Below are 10,092 nucleotides of genomic sequence, written 5' to 3' on the forward strand. Positions count from 1 at the left end.
ATAGTTTGACTTTGAAATAGTCAGATTCTTAATTGGTTGTTAAAAGAAACCTCTTCAAGATAAGTAGAAAATGTTTCTCTGTATCTAAATTTATAAAAGAGAAAGCTGTTACTCTGGGTCAGAAAAAATGGTCCTTATACATGTTATACTTAAAAATATGTCAACATCACAGGTTGTTGTCGCTACACTTGTGAAAGTACATCCAATCTCTAAGTCCTTGGAGTACTCAATAACTGTCTGAGCAATTTGTTCAGGTTCATGATACTGAAACACATCTTTTGAAATAATTTCCTAGCCCTCTTTGGATTTCATATGGTGGGAGATGAGAGAATAAGTATTTTCTTTTAAATTAATGTAAAAATAAATGACAAAACTAGAATTATCATGCTTTGGCTAAAAGAACTTTAATATAATTGTGAAGTGTAGTATTTGCTATTGAAATAAACACTGCTTCAAGAAATTTTTAAAAAGTCAATTTTCTGCTCCTCCCCATTTCAGAGACAGCAGCATCTTATTGTACAATGCCAGCATAATGCCTGAGACAAGAGGGTGTAGGTTAGAGTGAAAGGATTTGGCTGTATTGGGTGCCTGGTTACCAAAGTTTCCTTTAACTCTGGCAAAGTGGATATTACTGCCATCAACGACCCCTTCATTGACCTCAACTACATGGTCTACATGTTCCAGTATGGCTCTACCTATTGCGCGTTCATTGGCACACTCAATTTTGAGAACTGGGAACTTGTCATTAACAGGGAGGGGTTCACTGCTTTCCAGGAGAGAGACCCCAACATTAAATGGGGTGACGCTGGTGCTAAGTATGTTTTGGAGTCTACTGGTATCTTCACCACTATGGAGAAGGCTGGGGTCCCCATGTTTGCGATGGGTATGACCATGAGATGTACGACAACTCAAGATTGTCAGCAATGTTTTCTGAAACACCAATGGCTTAGCCCTCTGGCCATCCTTGACAAGTTTGGCATTGTGGAAGGACACATAACCACAATTCATTCCATAACTATTACTCAGAAGTGTGGGGATGGCCCCTCTGCAGTATGATGGCCATGGGGCTGCCCAGAACATCATCCCTGCATCCACTAGTGCTGCCAATGCTGTAGGAAAAGTCATCCAAAACACTAAACAGGAAGCTCACTGGTATGTGCTTCCATGTTCCTATCTCCAATGTGTCTGTCATAGAACTGACATGCTGCCTGAAGAAAGCTGCCAAGTATGATGAGATGAAGAAGGTGGTGAAGCAGGCATCTGAGGGTAAAGAATGTCCTGGACTGCACTGAAAACCAGGTTGTCTCCTACAACTTTAACAGTGAGGCCCACTCTTCCAACTTTGAGGCTACTAGGGCTGGCATTACTTTCAATAACAACTTTGTAAAGCTCATTTTCTGCTATGACAATGAAAAGGCTTTGGCAACAGGGTGGTGGACCTCATGGGCTACATGGCTTTGCAGCTGTAGGAAGCTCTTGACCAGCCACCCTATCAAGAACACAAGAGCAAGAGAGAGTCCCTCAGCTGCTGAGGAGTCCTTGTCCCAACTCAGCCCCCAGTCCTAAGCATCACCCCTCACAGTTTCTATTCCATATCCTGAGAAAAAGGGGAGAAGCTTAGGAGCCCTATTCATTTGAATACCACCAATAAAGTTCACTGCATCCCTCAAAAAAAAAAAAAAAAAAAAAAAGAGAAATGAAATAGAAGTTAAACAGAGAAAGGATAACAGGTCACCAAGAAGAGACTCGATACCCTATGAGCATATACAGGGGAAGGAGGTTCCCCTCAGTCACAGTCATAGGGGAGGGGAGTAGGGGAGAAGTGGGAAGGAGGGTGGAATGGGAGGATACAAGGGGTGGGCTAACAATGGAGATGTAATATGAATAAATTAATAAAAAAGTAGATGGAAAAAATTATTAAATCATGCAAAATATCTTCATAAAGCTTCACAACAATACAGAAATATAAAAGTGAGCAACAGACTTGAATAGATACCTCTTCAAAGAAGACACAAAGGTGGTAAATTAGCACAAGGATGTTCAATATCCCATGTCTTTAAGAAACTACAACTTACAATTGGCAGCATAAACCTGAGAAATCAGGGCCTAAAAATGAGGCAGACAATTTATACTCTGAGGGTTAATAGGAGTTGCCTGATTAAAGTATACAATCACAAGGATAAGCCACCTAAGACAAAGACAGCAGCTGAAGGAAATTCACTTCTAAACCCTACACCTGGGAGAAGCACAAAAATACATTCCAAGGACAATTTTTTGGTTTGAAGAAACTGATGTCACAAGACTCTTGTTTTCTTGGAGTTTCTTCACAAGCATTCAGAATTCTCACAAGACTCCATTCTTGGTCTGTGTTCCGACATGGTAGCAGCATAGAGTCTTGTTAATGGCTCAGGTGTAAAGCAACAGTATCACCATGGCCTTTTAGGAAATGAAACACTCACATCAAAATGGGAACAGCCACTTGACACTTTCATATTTTCCTAAAGAAATAAGCATACAGTTCCTATATGATCCCTCAATTGTGCTTTTTGGTATTTACTTAAATTGTATCCGAATTAGAACATACACATAGATTTACAACATCTTTATTCATAATTTCTAAAACTCTGGAAATGCTATTCAGTAGGTTCATGTGTACTTGAACCATAGCACTGTTCAGGAATTGAACATTATTCAACACTAAACTGAAATGAAGTTAAGCCATAAAACCATGAGAAAGAACCATAAATGTTTATAATAGCAAGTTAAAGAAGTCTATATGAAAAGACTATACAATTGCACCTATTCTAATAAAATCTAAAATATAGAATTGGTGCAAAGGTCAGTGCTTTCAAAGGATTAATTGTGGGAGGAAGAGAAAGCAAGTACAGGGGACAGTTAAATCATTAAAATTATTTTGTAAGTTATCTGTAAATATATACCAAATGTGAAGACCTATAGACTGAATAGGTTAAAAATGAGTCCAAATAAAGTTATGGACCTGAGGTAAAGATTATTATTGATTTAGGCTCATCAATTAACAAATATACCATTGCTACCATGGAATATTGATAGTAGAGGAGATTTTGCATGCATGAAAATGGGAGAACATGAACTCTACCTGGACTTTGTGCTAAATTTTGTTGCAGATCTTATATAACACTTATCTAAAACTCAAATTCTATGGAAATAGAAGGCATTCTTATGTGACTTTTGACAGAGATGCCTGCTCTTGATTTGAAGAAGTAAGTAAACACAGAGAAATTTACAATCTCACTTTCTTTTCCTTTGCTCTAAAAGTTGCAAAGCGTTTTTGGTGATACTGTATGGCTGAAGCAGTCACTCTGTCATAGCTCCTGTCGAAGTCCTTAGAAAACATAAAAACATCACATATCTATAGTTACTATTCTGTCTACCCAGAGAGGAGTTGTACAAATGCAAGAAAGATTTGGAGACCATCAAGGAACATTGAGTAGAAGTCATTGTAATCAGAGTGGAAACTGAGAACTATACTGGTCATCAAAGAACATTTCTGCCACAAATTTTATCCAAATAGGGGGTCATATGCTTGTATCCTGAGCATGTAGGCTTGTGGTTCAGCTGACAGAAGTTGGACCCCGTGGTCTTATTTGAATATTGCAAATATATCAGCTGAAATAATTCAGCTATTTAAAAAAAAGCTCATCAATTAAACAACACCAGTGTCTCAATGTAAAAACATGAAAAACAAGGCAGCATTACCCTTTATCCATTCCAAAGTAATAGATTCCAATGGGAATTAATTCAATAACATCCCAAGAAATTCAAAACAGCAATTATTTAAAAATGGAATGAAGTGAAAGTGGATGCAAGTAAACTTCTATGTGAATTCAAAGAGAACACAAATAAAGAACTGGATGAAATTTCACTATAAGATATGAAACTCGAATTCAGTAAAGAGATAAATACTGAAAAACTTTAATTCTAGAAAATGAAAAGTTCAGAAGTCAAACAAAAATCACAGTGGAAAGCATCCCCAATATATTTGATCATCAAGAGAAATGAAGAATATCAGTAATGCAATGCAAGGTCAATCAATCAGAACTTTCAGACATGCAAAAAGATAACATGAATGCAACTTTTAAGATTTTTAGGACACCATGAAAAGACAAAATTTATAGGCAATGGTGGATAGAAGAATTATTTCAGGCTAAAGGCATATATAATATACTCAATAAAATACCATAAAAGTACTAAAAATTACTATAAAAGATGATTATTCACATTCAAGCAGTGTTTACAGCCAAGTATTATATCATATGACTTTAATCCCAGCCCTCAGGAGGTAAGAAACAGGCTGATACAAATAGGAAAAGATGTCCAAGTGTGCTAATTGGTAGATGATGCCTCTATACATAAGAAATGATAAAGACTCCACCATTAGACTTTTAGATTCAATAAGTACTTTTCCAGCCAAGTAGCAAGTTACACAATTTCTATGCAAGAATCAGCTTTCTTACCAACAACCAACATGCTAAAGAATAAAAATCAAGAAAACCACCATTAAAAAAAAAATACCATATAATAAACTTAATCAAAGAAGTAAAAGATTTTCTAGATGAAAAATTTCCAACAGTGAAGAAATAGAGGAAGATACTAGAAGGTAGAAAGTCTCCTGTGTTTATAGATTGTAAGGAATAGTATGAAAATGGATATAGTACAAATATACCCTACAGATAGAATGCAATCCCTATCACAATTCTGTTGACAATAACAGAAATAAACAGATCAGAAAATTCATCTAGAAGCACCAAAAGACTGCATAACCATAAAGGATAATTATGGAAATATCATAACTAATTTCAAGTAATACTACAGAGCCAGAACCATAGTTGCAAAAAAAAAAAAAAAGTGGTACTTGTTCAACAACAGACATGTAGGACAATGTAAGAAAATATAGATCCCAGATATTTACCCACACAGCTATAGCCACATGAATGCTTTTAAGAAATCAAAGATACACTGGAGAAAAGACAATCTTCAACAAGTGGTGCAGATATCTCATGAAGATGTGAGAAGAACAAAATTAGGCTCTATGTTTCACTCTGAACAAAAAGTTTATTCTGAATTGATCAATGACCTTTCTATAAGACTCGAGGCTCTGAAACTGTTATAGGAAAAGTACCAGAAACACTAGAAGATGTAAGCACAGGTAAGTTCTTTATGAGCAGAACAACAGTTGCTCAAGAAATAATGCTAAAAATTTCCATATGAGAGCTCACGAAATTAAAAGGAAATAATCATGTGAAGACACAAATTACAGAATATTTTATTTTTTTTACAGTTGACAGAGGTCTAACATATAGAATATTAACAATAATGAAAAATACTAAACAAGAAACCAAACTACCCAATTATTAAACAGGTTAATAAAAATGTCAAAAGATAAATTAAATTAAGTATGATATGTCAGTAAGTACACAAAAGAGTATTCAATCTTATTAACAATCAAAGGGAAACTCCAGTATATGGAGATTCCATATCACTCTACTGAGAATGGCGCCATGAAGAGAACAAATAGCAACAAATATCAGTGAGAATGTGGACATAAAAGAACCCTTATACAGTTCTGATGAACTATAACCTAGTTCAGCCATTATGAAAAACAATAAGGGTTTTCTGAGGAAAAAAAAGCCTAAAAATAAATATATTATATGACTTAACTATTTCACTCCTGGGTATTTGCTCAAAGGATTTTATGTAACATATCACAGAGATAATTGCACACAAATATTTTTCTGCACTATTAATGGTAGCCAAGTCATGTGCTCAATGTAGTGTAGTTGTCTGCCAGCAGTGAAATTGATATAGAAAATGTGGGGTATACATAAGCAATAGAATTCTCAGCCATAAAAAATGAAGTTTATCACTTTTGGGAAATTGAAGCAACTGGAGGAAAATGAAGAAACTGGAGACAATCATGTTAAGTGAATTAAGTTAGACTCACAAAAATTATCAAGTTTTTTCTCACTTGTAGTTATTAGATCTTATGTAAGTAGGTACATAACCCTATATACACACATGACATAAAAGTAGAAGTGAAAATGTCTGGGGAACGAAGAGAGATGAATGGAAGAGGGTTTCAAATGATAAAATGGAGGTTATGGGGGATATGAAAAGAATATGCCAAAAGTTCATTATATGCTTTTATGAAAATATTCCTAGAAACTAAGTAGCATGCACAATGATTACTTCATTTAGAACTCCATTGGTGGGCACAGAAGATAGAGAGCTTACTAATCAGATTGCATCTTCTTTGTTCTGGTCAGTGTTTGGAACTATAAGCAATTGAAACTTTCTTTAATGTGATAAGGATGATAAATTTCTGACTAGACATGCAACATCTCAAAGAATTTTCACAAGGATCACTTTAGGATACCCCATGGGGGGATTTTTAACATGTTATCTCTAGTGAGATGAATTATTTATTTTTATTTTTTTTATTAATTTATTCTTGTTACATCTCAGTGGTTATCCTATCCCTTGTATCCTCCCATTCTTCCCTCCCTCCCATTTCCCCTTATTCCCCTCCCCTACGACTGTTCCTGAGGGGGATTACCTCCCCCTATATATTCTCATAGGGTATCAAGTCTCTTCTTGGTAACCTGCTATCCTTCCTCTGAGTGCCACCAGGTCTCCCCCTCCAGGGGACATGGTCAAATGTGAGGCACCAGAGTATGTGAGAAAGTCATATCCCACTCTCCACTCAACTGTGGAGAATGTTTTGACCATTGGCTAGATCTGGGTAGGGGTTTAACGTTTACTGCCTGTATTGTCCTTGGCTGGTGCCTTAGTTTGAGCGGGACCCCTGGGCCCAAATCTGCCTATCATAATGTTCTACTTGTAGGTTTCTAGGACCCTCTGGATCCCTCTACTTTGCCATTCTTCCATGCTTCTCTCATCTAGAGTCCCAATAGGATGTCCTCCCCTCTGTCCCAGTTTCCTGGTAAGTGAAGACTTTCATGGGACATGCCCCTTGGGCTAGTATGCAGATATAAGTGAGTATATACCATTTGAGTCTTGTGAGATGAATTCTTAATTCTTGCCCACATTGCCATCATTTCATTTTTTAAATTGCAAGTAAGTCATCTAACTAGCCAAGCCCTTATACTTTCCCAGACTCAGGCCATGATTAAGAAGACCCAGAAATTAACTCACACACCTAGGGACATTTGAATTTTGATAAAGATGGCAAAACCATACAATGGAGAAAGGATAGTATCTTCAACAAATGGTTCTGGTATAACTGGATGTCTAAATGTAGAAAAATGCAAATAGACCCTTATATATCATCCTGCACAAAATTGAAGTCCAAGTGGACTAAAGAGTTCAGCATAAAACCAGACACACTAAATTTCTTAGAAGAAAAAGTGGGGAAAAGCCTGAGCTCATTGGCACAGGAGACAACTTCTTGAACAGAAAACAATTAGCTCAGGCTCTAAGATCAACAATTAATAAATGGGATCACATGAAACTGAAAAGCTTATACATCGCAAATGACAATGACAACCGAACAATACAACAGCCTACAGTCTCGGAAAATTCTTCACCAACTCTACATCAGACAAAGGGCTAATATTCAAAACATATAAAGAACTCAAGAAATTAAACACCACCAAACCAAATAATCCAATTAAAAATGGTGTACAGAGTTAAACAGAGTCCTCAACAGAGGAATATCAAATGGCTGAGAAACACTTAAAGAAATGCTCAACATCCCTAGTCATCGGGGAAATACAAATCAAAACAACTCTGAGATTCTGTCTTACATCCACTAGAATGGCTAAGTTTAAAAATTCAAGTGACAGCGCATGCTGGCAAGAATGTGGAGAAAGGGGAACACTCCTCCATTGCTGGTGGGAATGCAAACTTATACAACTACTTCGGAAATCAGTCTAGCACTTTCTCAGAAAATTTGGAATAGCTCCACCTCAAGAACCAGTCATACAACTTCTGAACATATACTGGAAGGATGCTCCACCATATGACAAGGACATTTGCTCAACTGTTCATAATAGTCAGAACCTAGATGTCCCTACATTTACACAGTGGAATACTACTCAGCTACTAAAAACAAGGAAATCTTGAAATTTGAAGGCAAGTAGATGGAACTAGAAAAGATGATTCTGAGTTAGATAACCCAAGCAAAGAAAGACACGCTGGTATATATTCACTTATAAGCGGATATTAGCCATATAACACAGGATAATCTCACTACAATCCACCGACATAAAGAAAGAAAATAATAAGGAGGACCCTAGGGAGAATGCTAAATTCTCATTCAGCAGGACAAATAGAATAGACACCAGAAGCAGCTGAAGACAAGGAATAGGGAAGGGAGCCTACCATAGAGGTCCTCTGAGAGACTCCACCCAATCTGGGATTCCAAGCAGATGCTGAGACTCACAGCCAAACTTTGGGGTGTAGCACAAGGAGTCTCATAGAAGAGTTGGGGAATAGAAGGACCTGGAGGGGCCAGGAGCTCCATAAGGAGATCAAGGAAGCCAACAAATTGAGGTGGCGGAGGAGGGTACTGCAGAGACTGATGTACCAGCCAAGGATCATGCATGGTGAGGACCTAGCCCCTCCGCTCAGATGTAGTAGATAGGCAGCACAGTCTCCTTATAGGTCACATAATATGGGGAGTAGGGGCTACTTCTGACATGGACTCTGGTCCCCACTCATTGATCATTTCCCCATGGAAGGGCGGCCTTGCTTGGCCCCAGAGGAAGAGAATGCAGTCAGTCCAGATGAGACTTGATAGGCTGAGGTCAGATGTTAGTGAAGGAGAGCTTCTCCTTTCTGAGGACTAGGGGATGAAGAGGGTATAATAGAGGGAGGGCAGGACTGGAAGTTGACAAGGGAGAGGCCTACAATTGTGATGTAAAGTGAGCAAACTAAAAAATATATTAAAATATTTTTAAACATAGAAAAGAAGTTTTAAAGCTGAATTGCTCTTTAAAAACTTTTTTAAAATTTTATTTTATTTATTCACTTTACAACTGGATCATAGCCACCTCTCTCCTCCAGTTCTCACCTTGCCTCAATTTCCCCCCTATTCCTCTCCCCTTACTCCCCAGAAAAGGGGAGCCCCTGCAACCCATGCCAGCAAATCAAGTTGCATCAGGACTGATTGCATCCTCTTCCACTGAGGCCAGGAAAGGAAGCTTTACCAGAAGGTTGTGATCTAAAAGCATACAACAGAGTTTGTGTCAGAGACATCCGTTGCTCCCCTTATCAGAGGACTCACATGAAGACTAAACTGCCCATGGGCTACATATGTGTATGTGGGCCTAAGCCTAGTCCATACATGGTCCTTGGTTACTGCTTCATTCCCCTTAAGCCCCCCTGGGCCCAGGTTATTTGACTCTGTTGGTCCCCTCTGGGTCCTTTTATACTTCTGAATTGCTCTTTTAATATGTAAAATAAAAACAAATATCTACAGACTTCCTGATGATTTCTCTTCCCCCCTTTTTTCCATACATCCTTCTCTCCCCTTTCTCTGTGTCTCTGCCTGTCTCTCAGGAATTTCATTCTTATTTTTTAGATGATGCATTTTTAGAGTGGTGCCCTGTGTTTCAAATGTATTCTTCCTTTTTCTTATTAGAATTCATATTCCTTCAGGACATGGATTTCTGCTTTTCAATTACTAATTCACAGTTTAGAATTAATGACTTTTTGCGGCTGAAGCCATGACCTGACTCAGAAATGATTCTCACTTTGAAAAATGAAGCTTGGCGTGATGATGTTACAACGTAAAGAAATAGAACCCTGAAAATGAGGAGCAAATGGTGTCCAAATATTAATTCTTTTTCCTTCTTCCTTTCTAGTCTCTCCTCTCAACCCCATATTGATTTTGTTAATGGCGGAACTAAGAGACATTCCATTAGAAGTGTATGAAGGTTCCTTTTGTATACATTATCACCAGTATTTGTTGCTATTGGTTTTCTTCATGATTGCCATTGTGAAGAGAGTAATATGGACTCTCAATATACTGAGAAGTGGCAGTTCTTTGATTGTGAGAAAGTCTTAGAGTTCATGTAACTGCAGTATGGG

Source organism: Acomys russatus, chromosome X (assembly GCF_903995435.1).
Source record: "Acomys russatus chromosome X, mAcoRus1.1, whole genome shotgun sequence".
In the NCBI taxonomy this organism is placed as follows: domain Eukaryota; kingdom Metazoa; phylum Chordata; class Mammalia; order Rodentia; family Muridae; genus Acomys; species Acomys russatus.